Below are 20,287 nucleotides of genomic sequence, written 5' to 3' on the forward strand. Positions count from 1 at the left end.
TAATACATACCCTGGTTTCCATTCTGAGGTCAGCACATCCTTAAAGTATATAGGCTGATTTAATTCTGTAGTTTTTTCTATTATCCAATGTCTCTCTGCAGCTGTTGTTCCTTTCTCATTGGCATTCAGAAAATTCAAAGTTAGAAGAGCATTATGCAGTCTATTTCTGGGGTTTTTGTTACCCATTTCTGTTTATTTAGCATATCCTTTAGAGTTCTGTTTGATCTTTCTATAACTGCTTGACCTGTAGGATTATGTGGTATGCCTGTAATATGCTTTATATTGTAATAAGCAAAAAACTGTTTCATTTTAACAGAGACATATGATGGAGCATTGTCAGTTTTGATTTGTGCAGGTATACCCATGATGGCCATAACTTCTAGCAAATGAGTGATTGCAGAATCAGCCTTTTCAGAACTCAAAGCAGTTGCCCATTGAAATCCTGAATAAGTATCGATAGTGTGGTGTACATATTTCAGTTTTCCAAATTCTGCAAAGTGAAACACGTCCATCTGCCAGATCTCATTTCTCTGAGTACCCTTTGGGTTACATCCTGCTGGTAATGGCGTCTGATTGTAGAAGGAACAAGTAGGACATTTCTTTACTATTTCTTTGGCTTGTTGCCAGGTTATGGAAAAATCCTTTTTTAAACCTTTACTATTAACGTGATGTTTTTTATGAAATTCTGAGGCCTCCAGCACATTTCCTATCAATAATTTATCAATCTCATCATTGCCTTGTGCTAGAGGGCCTGGCAGACCAGTATGGGATCGAATGTGAGTTATATATAAAGGATGATTCCTTTTCCTGATTGTATCTTGTAATTGAATAAATAGTGAAGTTAATTCTGAAGCATCAGGGATAAATTCTGCAGTCTCAATATGTAACACCACTCTTTCAGCATACTGAGAGTCAGTTACTATGTTGAGAGGTTCTGAAAAATCCATTAATACCAACAGAATAGCATACAATTCTGATTTTTGAACTGAATTATACGGACTTTGAACCACTTTACTTAAATTTTCTGATTTGTAACCTGCTTTTCCTTCTTTGTTGGCATCTGTATAAAATGTACGAACTCCAGATATGGGTTTTTGCCGTACAATTCGAGGCAAGATCCAATCAGCTCTCTTTATAAGATCAATTCTATTACTTTTAGGATATTTGCTGTTAATTTCTCCCAAAAAATTACTGCAAGCTCTTTGCCAAGGTTCACTTTCTGTCCATAATTTTTCAATGTCCTCCTTAGTTAATGGTACGACAATTTCTGCTGGGTCTATGCCTGCTAATTGACGAAGTCTCAATTTTCCTTTGTAAATCAAGTCAGAGATTTTTTCCACATAAGTTTTTAATTTTTTATTTGTTTATTTGGTAAAAATATCCATTCCAATATAATATCTTCCCTCTGCATTAATATTCCAGTAGGAGAACGCCTAGAAGGTAAGATAACTAAAATGCAATCCAGCTTTGGATCAATACGATTCACGTGTCCTTCATGCACTTTCTTTTCTACCAAAGCTAATTCTTTCTCAGCTTCAGGTGATAATTCTCTTGGACTATTTAAGTCCTTGTCACCTTCTAAGGTTTTGAACAAATTAGTCAGTTCATCATTTTTTACCCCAACAATAGTTCGTAGATGAGAAATGTCTCCAAATAATCTTTGAAAGTCATTAAGAGTCTGTAGTCTATCTCTCCGAATTTGCACCATTTGGGGTCTAATTTTTTGTAGCTCTATTTTATATCCTAAATAATTAATAGAATCTCCTCTTTGTATCTTTTCAGGAGCAATTTGTAATCCCCAGCAAGGCAAAATTTTCTTTACTTCTTCAAATATTATTTCTAAAGTATCTGCATTTGAGTCAGCTAGTAAAATATCGTCCATATAATGATAAATTATAGATTTAGGAAATTTTTTACGTATCACTTCCAATGGCTGTTGTACAAAATATTGGCACAGAGTTGGGCTATTCAACATTCCCTGTGGGAGGACCCTCCATTGAAATCTTTTAACCGGTTGAGAATTATTATAAGTAGGCACTGTAAAAGCAAATCTTTCTTTGTCTTTTTCTTGTAAGGGTATTGAAAAGAAACAGTCTTTTAAATCAATAACTATGAGAGGCCATCCTTTTGGTAACAGAGTAGGCAAAGGCATCCCAGATTGTAGAGAGCCCATTGGCTGAATTACTTTGTTAATTGCTCTAAGGTCTGTTACCATTCTCCATTTACCAGATTTCTTTTTAATAACAAATACAGGAGAATTCCAAGGGCTGGTTGATTCTTCAATATGCTGAGCATTTAACTGTTCTTCTACCAGCTCTTCTAAAGCCTGGAGTTTCTCTGTTGTTAAAGGCCATTGCTGGACCCATACAGGCTTGTCTGTTAACCATTTTAAAGGTAGAGCTGTTGGTGTCTTTGGAAGATCATCAGTTATTGTGCCCTGTTCTTGTATAATATGGATGGCTGGTGACCACTCATTAGAACAATATCTTCTAATATTTCTCTCAGTAACATGTGCTAGTTTATGATTTGTTTCTGAGATTGGAGGGATGTTAATCTGAGTATTCCATTGTTGCAACAAGTCTCGACCCCACAGGTTCATAGTTATGTTAGCCACATATGGTTTTAATTTTCCTCTCTGTCCTTCTGGACCTATACATTCGAGCCATCTTGCACTCTGTTTCACCTGAGATAATGTCCCAATTCCTAACAGTTGAACGTTTACCTCCTGAAGAGGCCAAGTTGGATGCCAAAATTCTGGTGCAATTATGGTAACGTCCGCACCTGTGTCTACCAGACCAGACAACAAAACACCATTTATTTTTATCGTTAATTTTGGTCTTTGTTCATTAATAGAAGTTTGCCAAAAAATTTTCTTTATGTTTTCTCCTGAATTTTCTATTCTCTCTGTTTCATCAACCTGACCAGCATGATTTATTCCAATAGGCATTTGGTTATTTAATCGCTCTCCAGAGCAGGCATTTCCTCTATGGCTGCAGGAAAGGTTTGAACTGGATTTGCACTGGGGGCCTGCGCGAGGCCCCTCTGGGAGTTTCCCGAAGACTGAGGCAAAGGATTACCCTGTCTGTCCTTTGTTGATCTACATTCGTTGGTCCAGTGTTTTCCCTTACCACACCTTCTGCATACTCCAGAAGGAAGGGGCATTCTGTTGCCATTGTTCCTTGAAGAAACATTGTTTCTGGGGATGACCTGTCTACAGTCCCTTTTCAAATGTCCTTGCTTTCCACATCCAAAACATCTAACACTCCTCAAACCTTTTGAAATTACTTCTCCTACCCATGTATCATCATGCTCATCAGCTTCAACATTAATTGTTTCTCTAATCCAATCTTCCATAGGTGCAGATCTTGCCCTTAATGGCCTGATTATTGTTTTGCATGCTGCATTCGCATTCTCAAAGGCCAAAGATTCAATTATTGCCTTACTAGCTTCTGAATCCGAGACCATTCTCTTTACTGCTGAAGCCAGTCTTTGTAAAAAATCTGTAAAAGACTCTTTTGGGCCTTGCTTCACCTTTGTAAATGACTCAGATTTTTTTCCTGGTTCCTCAACTTTGTCCCATGCATTCAAGGCTGCCGTTCGACATAAAATTAGGGTTTGGACATCATATAAACATTGTGTTTGTGCTGAAGCATATTGGCCTTCGCCCATAAGCTGATCCTGGCAAACTTGTATTCCTTTATCCCTCCATTGTTTTTCTATGTTTTTAGCCTCCTCCTTAAACCAAGTCAGAAATTGAAGTCTCTGGCTGGGTTCCAGAACACCTTGTGCGAGGTCCCGCCAGTCCTGTGGTACTATCCTATTATATGTTGACCAAGAGTTTAACATTTGCTTTACATATGGGGAATGCATGCCATAAGATACTATTGCCTCCTTAAACCTTTTTAAATCCAACATTTCAATTGGAGCCCAATTATTTTGTGTAGCCATTTGATCAGGCATCTGCTGTACGGTTACAGGATAAATTAAGGGTGACTGTGTGAAAACAGGCTTTCTTTCTGCAACCTTATGATCCCGACTTGAAACAACTTCACTGTTAATTTCTTCTGTCTGAATTTTTACAGGTTTAGCAAGTTCTTCTAAAGCTGTTATCCTGGCACTTAAATTGACTATCTTTTTAAATATTAAAATGTGGATTATTATAGTGATAAGGTGCATAATTCCACCAATACTAATATTATATAGTTGTTCCATTGCCAGACTGCCTAAAATTTCGAACAAAAACCAATTTTCTTCCAATGTACACATAAAACCCATTTGTTTTTTAATGTGGAAAAAATTCTCTTTTAGATAGTTTCCTTTAAAATATCTGATATGTTATGACTTACCAAATCTGCGTAGAACAGTAGAAATCCGAGGGGATTTTCAAAGCAGCCACCTAGTGTCCCAGGTGTAAATCCAAAGAGAAAGAGAGAGAGAGAGAGAGAGAGAGAGAGAGAGAGAGAGAGAGCAAGAAAGCGTAGCTGGCTAAAGTTTAAATGCAGCCACGTGTTCCCTCTTGTGCCGAATCAAGGCTTGGGTCTGGCTTCCTTAAGCTCCAACCACGTGCGTTGGCTTTACAGGCAGGGCCCTGTTCGGCAGGGCAACTCTGAGTTGTTTGCAGCACCGGCTTTAAGCAAGCAGGATTTAAGCAAGCAGCTCACCGATAGTCCAGCCTGAGGTCAAGCAGAACTAAAGTCGCTGCTCGGACTAAGAAGCCGATCGCCGCCGGCCGTGTGCCGCCGCCGCCGCCGCCGCCGCCGCCGCCTGCCGCCCTTGCGGGGAAAGCGGACCTGCCGCCAAGCCAAGCAGTTTTTAATGGATTCTTGTCACGTTGGGCGCCAGATGTTGATGTAACCAACCGTCTTATTAAATAAGAAACACAGAAACAATGTAAAAGAGAAAGCCAAGAGGTCAGAGCTCAGAGCTAAATCTCACCCTTCCTTCTGCTGTCCCAGCTTCGCGAAAAGAGAGACCTACCTCCTGTCGGTTCGTTTTTTTTAAAGTATGTAGTTCTGCCTTCTCATTGGTTGTAAACCCAAACACATGACTGCCTCGTCACTGTCTGAATGTACAGCCCCCTAGGTCTTAAAGGTATATGTCTCCAATGCTGACTGTATCCCTGAACACACAGAGATCTTATGGGATTAAAGGCGTGTGCCACCACCGCCACACTCTTGCTATGGCTCTAATAGCTCTGACCCCCAGACAACTTTATTTATTAACATACAATCAAAATAATAATTCTGTACAATTAGATTACCACCACAATATTTGTCTCTCTACATTTTCTTCATGCACCTGATAAGATTAGAGCACCACTACTAGAGCCTTCTTTCTTCATGTCCATGTTGGTGTCAGTCTTCTTTCCCAACAGCTACAGAAAACAAACAAACAACAACAACAACAACAACAATAAAAAAACACCCAAGCATTTATACAGAGAACTAACATTTTGAGGGATATAAAAATATCACCTAAGTAGAGGTGCACAACCAATCAAACTTATGAAAACCCATTAGCATAGTATCAGTTGGCTCCACGATATCATGTGCCTCTGTTGATTGACATAGGACCAAGGTAGGAATGCCCTGGCTCTCTGTGGTACCTATCCCCTATCACTTCCTTCCTAGGCCAAACTGTTTACCAGTAGCCAGAGCTGGCAGCATCTCTTTGACCTGGAAGGGGCGCTGCACCTGACATCAACAAGGAAGGCAGCTGGCTGCATTTTCCTCCCACTCCTGGCTATTCCCCTGCTGTAGCTGGCTTGATCATTCTTTGCTCTTCTTACATTTCTAGCCATATTTAATTCTCAAAGCAAAATTTACATTTCCTCTGGAAATGATGCAACTATCAAAAGCATAAAGATTCTCTAAGAAATGTGCCAAAGGGAGACACACATTCCTAAAATGAAACATGTCCAGTATTCCAGAGCAGATCCCACACTAAAATACTAATTGTTAAATCACCACCTGTATCTTTTCCATAAAACAGTAAAGTAATAAAATGATATTAATTAAGAAAAAAATATGACGAGGCAGTGGTGGTGCACACCTTTAATCCCAGCACTTGAGAGGCAGAGATAGACAGATCTCTGTGAGTTCGAGGCCAGCCTGGTCTACAGAGCGAGATCCAGGACAGTCACCAAAACTACACAGAGAAACCCTGTCTTGAAAAAATACCAAATAAAAGAAAGAAAGAGAAAGAAAAAGTAAAAATACACATGCCAGAATAAATTATACCCCATATCTAGAAATGATGAGTGATATGCAGTTGGTTTTGTAAGTTTGTTTTCATATGATCCAGCTTCCTTTTCATCAGACAAGGTAGAATATGGTTATACAGAGAATCCATAGAATGTCAAATACAATACCACCCAATTGGTAAGATCCAACTGTGTGCTCCATCTCTTTAGTCTTACCATTAATTCCACATATTTCTTAGATCTCTAAAATAATTGTTCAAAGCCTTGTAATTATTTAGCATTTATCTCCCTGGGGATTCTATCCTGTGACTCTGGTTTGAAATCTGAAGTCAAAGAGAAAGTAAATGCCAATCATGAGAACAGCTTTTCTCTTATAAGCAACTGCACATGAAATGTTTAATTCCTTTATACACCCCCAAAGGAAAAGAAATATAAGTAAGAAAAATTAAAGACAATTATCATATCAGATAGGAGGGGAAAAATCTGTTTTTATCATGTAGGAAAGTGGGGGTTCAAAATGGACAGAAGTATCTGAGTTGATAGTTCATCTGGTTCAAGGCTTCCCACCCAAAAATTAGTATCCTAAGCTTTCTATAGAATGCACAACAAGGTCAAACACTCACCTCATTTCACACACCTGTTACAAATACAAATAAAGCTCAGATCCTGATAGTTCTAGTTATTTTTGTTCTATAGTTTTAAGAAGCTAAGAGTAGATTTTATGTTTTTGTTTGTTTGTTTGTTTGTTTTTTGTTTTGTTTTGTTTTGGTTTTGGTTTTTCGAGACAGGGTTTCTCTGTGTAGCTTTGCGCCTTTCCTGGAACTCACTTGGTAGCCCAGGCTAGCCTCGAACTCACAGAGATCCGCCTGGTTCTGCCTCCCTAGTGCTGGGATTAAAGGCGTGTGCCACCACCGCCCGGCAAGATTTTATGTTTTATAATGCCTTGCAACACAAACTTCTAAAATGGTCTTATTAATTAAAAAACAAAACAAAACAAAACCCTGAGCCTGATATTGGAGTAAATGCTGAAAGATAAGAGAGACAAAGGAACAAGCCATGGCCACCACCTATCTTACCAACTCCTCAGCTTGAAAATCCTCAGCTGATAGGCCTCTAGGCAAATAGGCTTCTCCAGCTGAAAAGGCTTCTCCCGAAAAGCCTTCAGGTCTTGTCTCCTCATGCCTTATATACCTTTCTCTGCCTAGCCATCACTTCCTGGGACTAAGGGTGTGTGTGCTTCCCAGTACTGGGATTCAAGTTGTGTGCCACCACTGCCTGGCTCTGTTTTCTTTCCTACACTGAGTCAATTCCATGTAGTCCAGGGTGGCTTTTAACTCACAGAGATCCAAACAGATCTCTGCCTCCAGAGTGCTAGGATTAAAGGTGTATGCCACCACTGTCTGGCCTCTGTGTTTAATCTAGTGGCTTGTTCTGTCCTCTGATCTTCAGACAAAATTTATTAGAGTACACATATAGCACTACAGTGGTTCAATGACCTCCCTTCTCACCAGGTCTTGGGAGTAGTGATTTTTGTTTTCAGCTAGTATAATGTGTCTGTTATATTCATTTACATCTCAGATTTTCTTCATTCTGTTGGAAGGGTATTGTAAACTCTTATTGTGAAAGTAGATCTATTAGATTTTCTTCATATTATTTTTTTTTAAAATTTTGCCAGGTATTGTTTGGTGCTGCATTAGTTTTGTTTTTTGTTTGTTTTCTTTTTGTTGAATTGGCAAATACTCTTATATAAGCAATTTAAGGAAATAATGGTTTCTTTGACTCACAGTCTGAAAGTGCTGTTCTTCGTGGTGGGAAAGGCAAGATGACGACAGCTTGAAAGGGCTGGCGTTCAGCTCACTTTCGCCTTAATAGTCACTCCGGGACCTCAGCCCATGATATGGTGTCATCCACATTTTGGGTGGGTATTCCTGCCTCAAATAACACCATAGAGAAACTATTTTACAAATACACCTCGTGTGTGTGTGTGTGTGTGTGTGTGTGTGTGTCTGTTTATTCTAAACCCCACCAAGTTGACAATCAAGATTCATGACCATGACTTGACCACTTGTTAACTTGACACTCAAACATATCCCCAAAACCAAACTCTCCTTATCTCTGTAGGTTCATAGCCATCTCACAAAACATAATGCATTCAACCCAGATTTTTTTTTTAAATTCCAGGTCTTTTAATTGGCCACACATGCACAGAGGTCAAGGGACAGCTTTGGGGTGCTGGTCTTCCCCTTTCGCCATGTGAGTTCCAGGGTTTAAGGGTCTTCAGGCTTGACACAAGCAACCTTACCAACTAAGATATCCCGTCAGTTCACATTATTGATGCTTTAACAATACTTCCTGATAGTTTTATTAGTGTTATTGCTTGTAAACCCAGAATTAACTAGTGTTTTATGCAGAAGCTGACGCTTGGTTGGTTTCTTGAAAATAAGCCCTATGATCATGTACAGGTAACTCCCAGCTTCTTCATTATGAGAGCAATTATCAGAAGCCAGATCTATATTCTTAAGTCTGCATACTAAGTACATAAATATCTAAAATCATCAGTATAAATTCCCCCTTGCTACCTGAGTTAAATCAGTATGACTGAGCAGTAATCTACTAGAAGTCTATAAAGAGGCTACATACAATACACTAGGTTAGAAATCAGGCAGCATCATGCTTTTAGCACACAAAGGCCCTCTAATTATATCAGATTTTGTTTTCTAAATTTTCTCATTCAATATCTGAATCCACTACTATGGTCCTCCCACTCTTTAGGTTATACATCTTTACTCAGTGTTCCATATCAGGGCTTGTGCTCAGCTTGGAACAAAGCTGACCCAAATTTGTAATGAACAAAGTAAAAAGAAATACATGTATATAGTTTATAGCATAATCATCATTTCAAGACAGTTGGATGCATTTCATAGTAAAAACTACTTACAAATATTTGATGATGAGGATAGCTAATGATTCACATGTAAAATTTTAATAAAAGATATTTCAAACCAATTCAAGCTCAATTCTGTAAAAGACAGCAGAGTTGGGAAGGAAAACTGCTGTGGGATGAACAGTTTCCTTGATCCTCCAATCTAGTCTATCTACCGTATTGCATTTAAAATTTAAATGCATAGGTAACATGTCCCTATCCTTCTTTCTATGAGTTCCTTCTTATTCCATCTTACTCATTGCATTTTACTCCATATAAATTAAACACAAAGTTCATTACTTTCTTGTTCTGTGGGTAAGGAGCTTAGATGCTGCCACTTTATCCCAACAGCAAGAGAAAAACTAAGCAGATGGGAGTGGAGTGGGCAGCTCTTCTGTAAGATACTCAAGGATATAGGGTAGCTTCCTTCCTCCAAAACAAGGCACTCATGGGGATAAATACAAAGAGTCACAGCTAGTCAGAGCTTAGCCTGAGTAGAACCTGCACTGAGGACAAATAAGTGCGACAAGGAAATTTTCCAAGGCACCAAATATTAGAGACCCACAGGGGGAAATTCTCTGGAGTGGTTTAGAAATCACCACACCTTAAGCTGGAGTTCTCTGTTCTTATGCAGGCCTGTACTCAGAGCCTGACCTGGACATTTACACAGATTAGCCGATATGGGCAAAGTGAGATGCCTAGACCATTGTAGTCACCCACTCATACCCAGTAAAGGAGGGAGAGCTGAGAAACTTTTGTGGGTTTCATAGTCCAGATGTGTAAGGTATCAAGTGATGGATACCTAATTGTAGGGCCATAGATCACCCTCTACCAACACACACACACACACACACACACACACACAAACACACCACATCACTAAAGACCTATTTAGAACAATTTCTCCATCCTGGTGTATGACAAGACAAAGGAAACCTGCTTGATATACTGAAGGGAAAAATAAACTTACAGCAGCACAGTAAGAGGTAGAACTAGACATGGTTGGGAGGTAGGGGTTATCAGACTGGACACTAACTATGATGATACTAAATACTAAATACTAAACAGACATAAAGGAAAGAGAAGTTAGTGTCTAAGAACAGATAAGCAATTGAACAAAGAGTCAGAAATACTACAGGCTAGAAAGAAATATTAGTGAGCAACTACTGTGGAACAAATAAAGACTACTTCTGGTGGGTTCTTCACTTGACTGGATACAGCTGAGAAGGGATTCTCTAAGATGGCAGATATATCAACAGAAACTTTGAAAACTAAAACAAGAAGGAGAAATGAGGTCTAAGAACTATGGAATGCAATGCAGTATCAAAGAAATACAGACCAATTTTGAAGGTTATAAACACAGATTGTGATCAATTAGGGCAAAAAAAAAGAAAAAGAAAAAAAAGAAAGGGCACACAAGAAATGCTTGATACAACAATGACTAAGAATTTCTGCTAAGTTACTGTCAAATAAAAAGCTATAGATCCAAGAGATGAAGAGAATATAGGGCAGGAGGAAACACATATACATGTGCACACACCCCCCCACACACACCCTTAATACCTAAACATATAATCTTTAATCTCAAGATAATTGAGAGTAAAGACTTTCAAAGAGGAAAAAATAGATAAAATATGAACATTTGTGAGTGAAAATAATCCAATACTCTAAAATTATAAACCTTGAGAAATTATCTGCCCAAAGTAAGGGAGAAACAAAAGACCCTGACTTCTATGTATGTGTGCATATATATAAATAAATAAATGTGAAACATTTATTTTGTTACTGTATTGCTTGTTTTTGGTTGTTTCCCTTGTCTTTGTATTGTTTGCCTTGACATACCCGTTCTCACTGCTTGATCCTTTACCCTGGCCCTTTGATAGATTCCCCTGTCTTTAGCACCTCATTCATTCAATTTGCCTCAAAAGCATGATGTTTACAACTCTAATCAAAATCCTTTGAGGACATCACATCACAAACAGAATAAAGTCCATCTTTTCCTACTTTGGAGAGCTACCACTGCTGCCTCTGTCTTCCTCTTAAATATATTTCAAACACAAGCATTGCTCGCTAACATCTTAACTCAACCTGTCTCCTTAGCCACCAGGATCACTGGGATCCTCCATGCCTGCTCTGCCCTTGATAGGAGAGCTCCTGCTTACAGCCTCAGAGTGATATGATAAGACCCAACCACAGCTGTCCCAAATGTTCTTTATTGCTGGTCATCACAAGGACACCAGTTCCTAAGCTTTCTGAACCTCTTCGGTTTTATATGTGAGCACTGTGTCTCCCAATGCCACTTGGTTTCCATTCAACAATGTTTTCCTTGGTGGCATCTATTGTCACCAGGAATGCTAGCTACAGCTGTCTCTTGAATCCCTCCCCTGTATCCCTTCAGGCACATAGCTTACGATGTCTTATAGATGTACTGAATGAATACATTGCCTATCACATGTTAGTGCACTTAGAGTTCATTACAGTTGTTGATGCTCTTTGCCCACTGTTTGTTCACATCATAGACCTAGCTCTGTGACTCTCTGTATTCACTATAAATACACCATCAGAAGCAAACAATCTGCTCTTTCTGCCTGACCATTCTTGCTTTTAATGAGTTTAGGAAAATCCTCCTCTTCCCATAGTAATATGAAATCAGCTTTTTAAGGGGATACTTCACTGACTTCAAGCTGACTTCTTTCTTTTGTGCCTTATATAAGTGTTATGCATATTGTGAAATGACTTAGTTGGATTATTCTCTCCCCTATTGAGCTTCAGATTACAGGACAAGCAGGTGCTTAGGTATCAGCGGGGCCCATTCCCAGGAATCTCTGACCAAGTATTTAATGAACACCGTTTCAAAATCTTCACTTGTTTTCTTCAATAGTTACTGAGTGTGAACATTGCAGACAAAGAATTCATATAATAGTAGGTAAGTGGAATAGGAAACATATTTAAAGTGAGGTAAGATATGTTGATAAGAGCATCAGGAGATGTGAACCGATAGACATAAGCATATCACTGAGAATATTTACGCATGGGCTCAAATTATACACATGAACTTAGAGGAACAAATATTTAAACTGACGTGTCCCACTTATAAGTACACAAGAGTCACAATGTCTCATAAGGCTCCAGATCTTCATGCCTCATCAGCAAATAAGTGAATTAGCAATCCTGGTCTTGGTTCTAGGGTTTTATTCTATTCTGAAGTCAGGACTATAAATAACTGATTTGTTAAATTAAAAAAGAAAATCCAGGGTATGAAGTCATCAAAGTACTGGAGAGGTAACTGTAGGAGAAGGTCACACAGCACCATGAATTGATTTCCCACCATGCCCACCACTCATGGTGATAGAGGGGACTAGTTACAACAAACAGGGGCTCACAGGAAACCACTGGGATCATGCTCCATATGGGAAGTTACTGGAATACGAGGAAGTAGTGACTTGAGACGGAAAGAGATTGAAAGTGGCTAGTCTGCTACCTGTGTACAGAATAAATGAATAGTCCACAGTGAAAGCATTTGTGGTGTTCAATGGGTGTGTGTTTAGAAACAGCGTGTGCCCAGAGTAGAGTGCAAGAGAGGCGCCTGAGGTGTGTTAGCAAGGAGCCTCTGCTGAGCTTTCCCTACTGTGCTCAGAATAGTAATTCAAAATTGTAATTTACTGGAGGTAAAATAAATTTAATTCATAATACATAGTGAAAGTTGAGCGCAATACTGTTTCGAAAACTTGTTACCTACAATTATTGTCGTGCTTCACGCCTGTGACAGTTGTTGAAGTTTGCATTTTCAGGCAGGCAAATGACAAGTGCTGTTTCTACTCGGTGTGTATGTACTTTAGTTGGTTTCAAGCAGCCAGGTGCTTTGTGCAGGCCATTGCACGTGGGCTGGTCAGCCATGGTTGGAAGGAAGGCCGGGCCCATCAGCTCTGGCAGTGCGTGTGAGAAGAGCTGTTCCAGCTTCTGCTGGAGGCAAGGAAACACAAACCCCCTTTTGCAAGGAGGAAGCAAAGATTCATTCCCATATGTTACGTTGCCTAAGGCGATGCAGCCCACCCACTCTCCCCACCCCTGTTGTTTCTCAATGGGGTCCATGACACTCCTGCTTGGATGGCTGCTCTCGGGCTGAGGAAGACCACAGGGCCCAACACTCCACAGGATTTTCAATGGAGAGACTCAGCCAGTTCCACCAGCTGTGTTAAATTGAATAGGGCCACCCTGAGTGATGACTTTTTCTTCCACCCCTGTTGGAGACAAATAAGCACATGGTTTCTTTGGACTTGTGAGTGCCCTCTCTCTGTGTGCCCCAGGTGGCCTGTTGTTTCAAGAGCCTCTTGTTGCAGTTCTGCCTGTCAGTGAAGCTTAGGTCCCTCCATGGCTTGCAGGTACTGGAGTATGTTGGATGCTTTAGTTGGGACTAATCTCCAGTTCCCATATGGGGACAAGGGTATGATCACACTTCAGCCCACTGAAAACAGCCCCTTAAGTGGGGGAAGTAAAATCTTTGCAGGTGTTCCCCTCCCTAATGGACCAAAACACTGCAGCTTGTGTATAGTTTTATTTGTAAAGTGTTTTTCCTGTGCCTGCATGTTTAGAATGAAACTAGTGTAAGAGACTGCTGTTTAATTACGAGCAGGGCCAAAGGTTTCATTTTAATTCAACATTATTTAAATAAAAACATTATTTATAAATGAAGTGCTGTTTTCTGTCCAAACATGTAAGAATACTGTTTTAGCTGAGATCCAACACTGTTGCTGAGAACTAAATGTTGTTTTCATGTTGGATTTTTTTTTTCAGAATTGGAATTTCTTATAAACTACTCATTATTTTAATCATGTCCAATTTTAATATAAAATAAACTAGCAGAGCACCCTCCTGTACCAGGATTTGCTCTATATGAAGATTGATTATCTTGTGTGGAAGCGAGATGTCAATATTGTTTCTTTTCCATCTAGTTGATAGGACCCAATGATTGCCATCAGAATCATTATTGTGATCAAAACATACATTAACACCCTTTGCTTTCATACACATTATTTTTTTTCAGGCATATTCACATTCATCATTAATAAGTAAATACTTAGGGCGAATCTGCATTATTCTGAGCACTATGCAAAAGCGCATCTGGCATAATGATCAATTTTGAAAATAACTTCAGTGAACCATCTGAAAGGCTTTCGGCTTGATATGAGATGATGCTAATTTACCTCTGTGACTGGGCACCTCACTACGGAACACACTCCAGGAGACTCTTTGATAATACTAAACATGTTCTGTTCCAAGTTTCCCAGATACATGTCCCCATTTCAACAAGGAATTGCCCAATATAGTCATTTGTAAGACTTTTATTCTGTATATGTGGTGCTCTATGGCATATGATCTCTATTTCTAATGAAGATGAGCATGATGGAGTTAAGAATAGAATTGCAGTGCAGATGTATAGGGTAAGTAAAAAAGAGAGCCATCCTGAAAGTGACAGAGGAAAGTGGTCATGGCTTGACATAGAGGATAGCATAGGCCTGAAGACACTAGCAATTTACCACATATTATGCACCCAAGGAAATGAAGTGGTCGTTCCTACATTCATAACTTTCTTTTCTCCAATAATTCTTATTCAACTGATTCTACATGTTGCTGTAGGCCATCCAGACCCAACTTTAACTTATGCACTCATCTCTCTACAAGATCCTCCCTAACTTATCTAATACAGTTAAGTTTTAGAACATGATGCTGTGTGTGAATTCTCTCATGGAGCAGACTGGTGAGAAAAAAAATGAACACAGCACTAATGCTAATAGCTTTAGGTTGAAGAACCTGTTCTGGGTAATTGACGAGGAATGGTGATGACTAACATCAAAAGGAGTTGACTTCGTTGAGGTTGCTCAGAAATTGGAGGGTCAGGAGGAAAGACCTTTTAAGCTGAAGTCAAAGGGAAGAAGAACCACTACCCATAATGAGTATGTGAGGAGAAACACTTAGTGAAGCTGCACTGTCCTGTGCAAAGGTCCAGGTACTACAGAGTGCTCACCCCAACTGAGGAACTAAAAGAAGGTCAGTTTATACTGAACATTGCAGGTCTTTGCATACACATCTATTTCATAAGTTTTCAAAATGTTGTGGGATTGGTACAGGCAGTGGTGGAGTTTGCTTGTAAACCCCAAACTTGGGATGCTGAGGTAAAGGATTATGAGTATGGGGCAGGCCTGAGCTACACAGTGAGTTGATGATAAAATAAAGTGAAGTATTATATCTTAAGGACAATGAAGACAATATTAATTCAGAGAAACTTAAGTTATTTGTAAGTATGGATCGCTATTATTTTCAAATATTTCAGCTATATAACTTTAATAATTTGAGAAGCTTAATAGCTTCTGGAAATAATTTTCATATTGATATTAATTTTGTGCAAAACAATGACCATGATTGTATATATTTAAGTAATGTTATCTAGTGTTCTCAAAACACTAGTACACATGCACATTTTAAATTTGAGAAACAAAAGGAGTAAGAGAAAATTTAGCATTAATGGCAAACTCCAATCTACAAAAAGCAGTTATGAATATTCCTTTGTAAGTCCTAAAAATCTATGTGCATATAGGTATATCCAATTTGCATACCTACATACTAGCACTTACTGACATCCATGTATGTATTTATATTCATGAGCATTTAGATATGTATGTGTGTATATATATATATATATATATATATATATATATACATATATCTGTGGATATGTTTATGCATCTACATCTACATTTGTGTAAATATCTTAAAGCCTATGTACATAAACATTCATATAAATATAAAGATACTTAGTTATAAAAGTACTTTTGATATAGAAATACATTATCCAATCTGGAGAGATGCCATAGCATTTAAGAGCATTGTCTGCTCTTACAGAACACCTGGAGCTGATTCCCAGTTTCCTCATGTTGGTTCACAGCTGTCCATTACTCCAGTCCCAGGGGATCCAGTGCCTTCTTCTGGTCTCTGTGGGTACTGTATTAACATGCACATACACACATGCTAACACAAATATACATATTTCATAAAAGTCATTCTAAGAAAATTTATATAGTATTATCATGGAATTAAATATTATTTGGTAAGCTCATAGTATACCTTAAGAAAATATCCAAGATATATATATATATATGTGTGTGTGTGTGTGTGTGTAAGGATCAAAAGTATTTTAGAGTTCAGAAGATGGCTCAGATATTAAAATCACATGCTGCTCTGTTAGAAGACCTGGGTTTGATTCCAAGAACCTATATGGCAGAACAAGACCTTCTATATCTTATTCCACGCTATCTGACTTTAGATGTATATACATAAGTGCAAGAAAACACTGCTACATGTAAAACTATTTTTAAAATATTTATATATTTTTCTAATTAAATATTATATCACTTTCCCATTTACTTTACTTCATTCGTTTGCTTTCACTTCCCATAACCCTTGTTCTCTCCTGAAATCATGGCCTCTTTTTCTTTAATTTGTACAGTTACATATATGTATATACATACATATATACATAAATATGCAACTACAATCTGCTCAGTCAGTCCAGTGTATATATATATATATATTTTTTTCCAGGCCTCACTATATATATATATATATATATATATATATATTCCAGTTGATACTAGATCATCAATTGGGAGAGTTATCCTTGAGGAAAATTCTCAGCATTCCTTATTTTCCTGTGGTTCTATGTCTATTACTAAGGTCCTGTCAGATTGATTCCTTTCATGTTAACTAGTATATTGGTGCTGTACATCTTCAGGTCTTGTTTGAAAAGCCATTGTTGAGGTATCATGATTGAAGCTACCCTGTCATTTCTAAGAGACACATTCTCACAGCAGATTTCTGCACTCTCTGACTCTTATAATCCTTCTTTCCCCTCTTCCATAATGGTCCCTGAGCCTTAGGTATAGGACTTGTATTGTAGATGCATCAATTGGGCTGGGCATCCAAAAATCACCTGTTCTCTACTCACTCTTTGAACAGTTTTGGTTTTATGTAATGATCTGTTTTATTGCTATATAGATGCCATGACCGTAGCAACTCTTGTAAAGGAAGGCATTTCACTGGGGCTGGCTTATACTTCAGAGGTTTAGTCCATTATCATCATGGCAAGAAGCATGGTGAGGCAGACATGGTCCTAGAGAATTAGTTTAGAATTCTAATCTGGATCCTCAGGCAGCAGGAAGAGAGAGCGACACTGGGCCTGGACTGAGCATTTGAAACCTCAAAGGTCACCCCCAATGGCACATGTCCTCCAACAATGACACACCTATTCCAACAAGGCCTCACATCCAATAATGCCAACTCCCTTTGAGTCCACAGCAGTCATTTTCATCACATTCTGTTTTTTAACAAAGAAAATTTCCCTTTGGTGGGGGGGGGGCGGTCAAAGCTATATTTACCTGTGGATATACAGATAACTATTTAAAATGTGGTTAGGAATTATGTAGGTTTAGTAAAGTGTTGGTTGTAGATCTTCTCTAGGTCCCATGACCTTACTAGTCCTGAGTAGTTGGCTAGGTTTCTGGTATCAGGTACTATTTCCCTCCTATTGAGTAGGATTTAAGTTCAGTCAGAGAGCTGTTGGTTACCACCAAGCTATGCAGGCCACCACTGCACCCTTAGTTAAGGTTATCATACCATGCTGATCATCATTATGATTTACAGGCATTACCATTGAGCAAGACTCTTAGTTGTTTCCCTTCCTTGGAAGCTTGCATGGGACCTTCTGGTACCATAAAAAGCCGGTTCTCTGGAAGGAGCCTTTCAGGTTAGATTCTGCCCAGAGTCTCCAGTTCTTGTGATCAAAACACATGGCATCTTCAGCAAAAGGGACTTACCTTTAACCTCTGGGGGGCAACCAAGAACATCAATAATATCCTATTTTGTTTGAGGAATCTCTTGGACAACCCTGTCTAACAACCCAAAGCAGGGGTTCTCATGCCTGTTATTGGGGGTTTTGTTAGATATGGCTCTTGGCTGGAGCTTTGTCAGGCAAGGTGATAACTTTCTTTAAATTATGTATATGTATACATGTAGACCTGCATGTATGGTCTGTAACTTTATATAAATAGGCAGTGTGAGTCAGTGTGGATTCTTCAGAGTCCCTTTGTGTTATTTTTCCTCTATACCTTCTTCTGTACTTCCCCTCTTCCTCTAGAATTAACACCCCTTTTATTTGACCCATTTCCCTTTTCAAATATCTAATATTTTAAAATCAGGAAGTAATTTTAATTTTCATGAAGTATTTTGCATTGTTTTATCATATGGCTATATGTTTTTTTATGTTAATTGTTTTCTGAACTGAATCATGGTAGGAAATTTTGTAATGTAGCATTAATCACATTGTACTAGGTTGAGTGACATCCTCTTATGTTCATTCTTTTTTTTTTTTTTTTTTTGGTTTTTCGAGACAGGGTTTATGTTCATTCTTCTAATGGCTTGAATTTAACTCAGTTTTTTTTTTTTTTTAGATTTCCTATTAGCTCACTTTTCTTTCAAAATAACCATGTACTTGATGCTGGTATTTATAAAGAATAGAAACATATTTATCTGGAAGTCCTACATCAGGTGACCCCATCTTCCTGGCCTCTGGAGGGGAACCCTTTAGAGCTTCACCAGATGGCATAGTGGTAGGAGTGTTTGTGGGTGAAGAGGAAACTTGGTAAGATAGGGAGCCAGAGGTACTCAAGGAACAGGCTTCCTCTTTTTGTGACAATCCAATTATCCTATCGACTTACCTGTCATTTTTAAAGTGAATACCCCAACAACCAAGCTACCTTCCATTAGGCTCCACATGGTATAGGTTCCACCACTTTTCAAAGTCACTCTTCTAGAAATGGAATTTCCAACTGTAGGTGATTGTGGCATGGGTTGGGGGGAAACTATCCACATCCAAACCACAGAACATTTTGTCTATATCCTATAGTCAGAGTCAAGCAGGGTTTTGTTGCTATTATTTGTTTTATTTTATTTTTTAGTTTTGGGCATTTGGGAATGAGTTCTTTGTGGGGTGGGTGTGTGTGTGTGTGTGTGTGTGTGTGTGTGTGTGTGTGTGTGTGTGTGCTGGTGTGCTGCATGTGTGAGCATTCCTGTGTGTGAGGCAAGCAAACATGGAACAGTGTACATATGGATATCAAAGGACAGCCTCAGGGGTTGGTCCTCACCTTAACCTTATGTATAACCGGGTCTCTCTTCTTCACTGTTGAGTGTGCCACACTCCATGGCCACATGCTTCCTTGAACTCCCCTGTCTCTCTCTCGGTCTCACTGAGGGAGAGCTAAGATTGTATGTAACATTTCCAACTCCACTGACAGTCATTGAGAATTTATTCATAGTCAGTTTATGGCTTTGGAAAGAGTTCTAAAACAGCAAACTGGTTTACAGCAACTAAAGCCCCGAGGAGCATACAGATAAGGCACTTTCAATGACTTTGTAAAGATTGGGAAGACTTCAAACCAACTACCTTCTCAAGATCCAGTGTTGCCTCGTGTTTTCTAGGCCTGGAATTGCACAGCATGGCAGGCGACAGAGGAGATGATAAATTCCATAACGTCTGGAGACTCCTACAACTTCTGTCCTTTGCATGTTTTTCCACAATGACTTTCTTACCTTGAATTTCTCTTCATTCGTCCACAAAGTGCTTCTCCCAGTGACTACTGCAGCTGAAGTAACAGTGTCAGGCAATCTTGACTGATTGGGTACCAGGTGCTGTACTAGTCCCTTTGTATAGGTCATCCCATCCCACCCTCCTAACACTAGGATGGAGGGTAGGCAGGTGGAGTGATGTGGCCAAGGTGACATTGCTAGTTAGTCATGCCCTTGCGCTATAACCCCGAGTCATTCAACACAATACATGTGGGGGATTACTAATGGTTTCATTTTGTGACAATTAAAACCAAATATTTCTCAAATAAGGTAATAAAGTTCATTTTTAGTATATGGCACATTCATATTCATAAATATAATGTATGTAAATATATACTAAACAAGCTGGCTTATGTATAAAAGGACTTTTATATAGATTTACACATAAAATAAACATTTAAATTTTACTTCTAATTACATGGCATGAAGTCAAATTTGTATGAATCAAATACCAATTTTATAACTCAACAGAAAATACATAGCTG

Source organism: Peromyscus leucopus, chromosome 16_21 (genome assembly GCF_004664715.2).
Source record: "Peromyscus leucopus breed LL Stock chromosome 16_21, UCI_PerLeu_2.1, whole genome shotgun sequence".
Lineage (NCBI taxonomy): Eukaryota > Metazoa > Chordata > Mammalia > Rodentia > Cricetidae > Peromyscus > Peromyscus leucopus.